At 36.5% G+C, this 4398-nt stretch overlaps 1 protein-coding gene across 1 annotated transcript in view; it reads right to left on the reverse strand.

Annotated features, from left to right (window-relative positions):
- Positions 1-4398, reverse strand: part of LOC106878755 (serine/threonine-protein kinase pakE) — a 196610-nt gene that overhangs the window by 188717 nt on the left and 3495 nt on the right. Inside the window, exon 2 of the mRNA XM_014928076.2 lies at positions 3381-3532. The gene's annotated coding sequence lies outside the window, so the exon portion shown is untranslated. The remainder of the gene's footprint in view (positions 1-3380; positions 3533-4398) is intronic.

Raw genomic sequence — 4398 nt, forward strand, 5'->3', positions numbered from 1 at the left:
TCTCTCTCTCTCTCTCTCTCTCTCTCTGCTCTCTCTCTGCTCTTTCCCATTCGTGAGAAAGTTTGTATCTTGCTAAGCGACATTTTGCTTAGCGACATTTTGTCCGTCTTTGCATTTTGAGTTCAAATTCTACCGGAGTCAATTTCGCCTTTCATCCTTTTGAGACCAATAAAATGAATTGGGGCCACTATGATCGACTCACTCCTTTCCCAAAATTGCTGGCCTTATACCAAAATTTGAAGTCAGTATTAATACACAGTCACATCATAAATTGTTCATTTAAAAAACAAGAGGTGGGGATAATTGATTAAATCCACTCCAGCACTTCTTGATTGGTTACCTGCTTTATGGACCACAGTGTGGTTTGAACATAAAACATGAAGGTACGAAACTAAACAACGATTCCTGGCATGAACACAAAGTGACTAATTTAAGTGGTATGATATAGGACTCGCGGCGATAAATCTGATGTATGCTGGTGAACGACTCCATAACAATCAGTTGAATGACTCTTTTCTTATCTTTTTTTTTTTCTTCTTGTTAGAAGTCTTTTAAAGGTGAATATTTTCTGGACTTGAAGAGGAAAGCCTACCTTTGAGATCAAGTGTTTGCTATATAGAGGATGTGGTTTTACCTGATGCAGATGATTACCTCATCACTGTTCTTCCCGCCATGCCTCTTGAAAGAAGAGATGAGTGTATAGTTGGTAGGCTGGGAGTTGGATTATTTAGTTTGACAGTGTGCTGCTCTCAAATAAAACCAATCCTAATATTTAAATTTTAATAATGTATTTATTTGCAGACTGATGTCGCAATCGTTACTTTACAAGAAGCTATTGTGCTGAATATCAGTATATCAGTAGCTAGTGTATGAGAATGTATACTTGACAAAGGAAGAAAATGTTATGTCTTCGTGCATAAGTCGGAGCGACATTGGAAACCTCTACGGATCGTCTGGCCTGTATTTCTGCACACCTCAGTTTATAACTATGATTTGGCGCGAAACTGCATCAGAACAACGACTGATCGAAATGTCATCACTTGATAAGGACTTTCGCCTCCAAATGTGGAAACTTGATATACTGTGGTCTTTTCTCATTACTGAACTGATAGGGTTTTGAATGCTGATCACTGTTGCAAATACTCTCCAGCCAGTGGGTTTGTCGGGAGACAAACGAAAGAAAGTAATAATAATAATTCTTTCTGCTAAAGGCATAAAGCCAGAAATTTCGGGAGTGGGGGGGGAGTCTAGTCGATTACATCGACCCCACTGATTCACTGGTACTTAATTTATCGACCCCGAAAGGATGAAAGGTAAAGTCGACCCCGGCGGAATTTGAACTCAGAACGTAAAGACAGATGAAATGCTGCTAAGCTTTTCGCCCGGCGTTGCTAACGATTCTGCCAGCTCGCCAATAATAGTAATAATAATAATAATAGTAAATGTGAAGAATGCATGCATGTTCGAAACCAAAAAGTGCAGAAGACGTTGAATGCCCTTAATTGGAAATATTCATGTCGAAAGTGGGTAACGAAAACCATTATAATGTAAAAGAACAATATATGATGTATGCATAGTACTGGATGAAAACTGGCAAAGAATACATACGAATTGAAGACATAATAAGCACAACTTTATTTCAGACAAATAATATTTGGCATTTAGCGGTTCATTTCCTGATTTTTATTAAAGAGTTTAAACCAATATTGTAAAGTGCATACAAGTAACTCTTTCTGCATGGCTAACGGAAAACAAAAAGAATACCCATAATAGTTTTTGTTCAATGAAAATGGACAAATAATTTTTGTTTTTTAGAAGTGGAAAGTGTGTGTGTTTGTGTGCGTGTGTGTGTGTGTATGTGTACGCATGCATTATTTGTAACAATTCGGTCACAGTTCTAAAAAGTACAATCTTGAACACCACTGTCGTCTGACTAAGCATAAGGAATTCAAACAAATGAAATGGTAATAATGTTTAGACATGCTAGCATGTTTAAAAGAATTTTTACGCAAGCTGCAATATATTTTCAGTAAACGTTAATGAAAATACTTCTTCGACTTATGAAGTATGTGTACTAATTGCATAGAAGATTAAACCAGATACAGAAGGCGAATGAGTTTTTAAAGTGTTTTAGTTGCCACTGCACGAATTTTATCTCTGGCAAAAGGTTGATTATTACTTTATAATGGAGCAGTTTATGATCGGATAGAAGACATGACAAATGATATCCAAATATGATTGAAACAAATAGCTCCATCATTTCCATTTTAGTCGATAATTACATCTTAAGCAACAGACGATGAAAACACCACGCTTAACTATATTTGTATGTGAGATAATAACAAACTTTACCATTCGCAAAGATTTTGTTGCTTTAAATAAAGATTATTTACGTGTTAGGTCTAAAAGAAAGGGAAGTCACCATGGCCTTTGTAAACAACTCCTAAACTAGTGAAATCAATGTCATTAACATTCCTCTCGAACGTCTGTAAGTTAACATCTGCCTGATGCACATAAGCAAGGAAGCGATTCCAGAGGGTTGATATTCTGGAAAAGAACTGGATATAGTGACTAGTGTGGAGCCTTGTGAGATTGGACGCCATAAGGGTGATAAGAGTTGAAGAGCCGAGTGACTATGGTATGGATGAATGGAAGTGGCATAATGTCAACCAGTTCCAAACAGCAGAGGCCATCAATCTATGGGTAGATTAGGCCGAGAGAAGAGATAAAACACTTGTACTCCATGAGACAAGAGTATGTCTGTGAGTAACTTTATGCTACTCGGTTGGGTAGCCTTTTTCTAGATGTGAGCTAGGGAGTCTGAATGTGTAGCGTTACCATTCAATTGCATAGATTTAATTACTTCAAAATTGATTCATAAAAATACCGAAAGTTAAGTTAATTTTCAGAGGTTTACTCAACGAAAAACTTCACAGAATAGTTATAGATGGTGCAGTATCTACTGAAGAAGTTCAAAACGGACTTGCTACTTCGATCAAGAAAGAATTGGAGAACCACCAACTGGCGAATAACACACTGGTATAACCTTACCTCGGTTCGTTGTTATTCTACACAAGGAGTCATAAGGTGATCATTAACGAAAATGTCATCTATTTTTAATTTACTCCGACTCAAAACAAATAGTTTCAATTCTGGTGGCCACCAAAAAATACAAGTAACTGTGATTTTTTTCTCTTTGACGTCATTTCTACCTCTGGCCCCCTTGATGTCACTTCCGTTTTTCTTTTCTGTCTCTCCTTTCTGCGCCCATCCTCTAAGACTACCCATTATATTACCTCCCTTTTAGTCTAAAGAACACTTCATACACCAACAAGCTAATAAAAGAAATTAAACAATCAAATTAAAAAAATAATAATTACCTTAATTTCTGCTTAATCCGATCTCATACCATTTAGTTGTTACTCGTTCAGCGAGGCGACGTCGATCCCTCTTTGACTGTTGCAGTACTGCGCTGGAATTGTCATCTTCTCACTTGTCGTCATCAGCTTCATTGTTTAATCAGCTGACAATCCTATAGACATAAAAAATATAGTACGGTATTCCAGCAACCGAAATATTGGAATTAACATTCAATACGCTTCCTTATGATGCATATGATATACATCTCATTGATATGTAACTTATACGTAACGAGAACTCACCCAACCATCATCCCCAAACTGGACAGATTCCGATCCTTACTCTTCCCCATTGCAATGCTGTCTTAAGTCTTGGGTACACTGGGCAGTTGCTTGGGACCCCTCAGATCAAGGGACTCAGTTCTAATCTAGGTATGCTCTAACTTGCTGTCCATAAATACTATAGGATCAGAGCATGCTCTTTGTAACCACACTTAAAAGTTTTCATTTATACCTTTAACTCTCAAATGTGTTTTGATAAAGACGTATTCTTTTTATAAATATTGAAGACCAAGTTTTGTGTGTATCTGGCATCGAAATTTCCGGTGAAATTTTGGGGTGCGTTTGTCCCCCTGATATTGATGCCTATATTTATAGATTACACCATTTTTAGTCAATTTCTACTTGAACTGGCATTATTTTGAACCATTTTATTTTTATCTGTTTTAGTTATACCATTTTGTTGCAGCGCTAAGTTATGGAATATAAAACACAGACAAAAACAAACACGTACGTGCACACACACATTCATACACACATGCACACATATAAAGTGTATGTTTGTGTATATATACATACATACATATATATATATATATTGGAAATGTAAAAATAAAAATAAAACACAAAGGATTCTGCGGTACACGTGTACCGCAGAATCCTTTGTGTTTTGTTTTTAGTTTTACATTTCCAATTTATTCATTCACCCCGACCACGAGCTAGCATACACAGGTGTTTACAATTATCAAGTATTACTTCT

The sequence above is a fragment of the Octopus bimaculoides genome, chromosome 2 (genome assembly GCF_001194135.2).
Source record: "Octopus bimaculoides isolate UCB-OBI-ISO-001 chromosome 2, ASM119413v2, whole genome shotgun sequence".
In the NCBI taxonomy this organism is placed as follows: domain Eukaryota; kingdom Metazoa; phylum Mollusca; class Cephalopoda; order Octopoda; family Octopodidae; genus Octopus; species Octopus bimaculoides.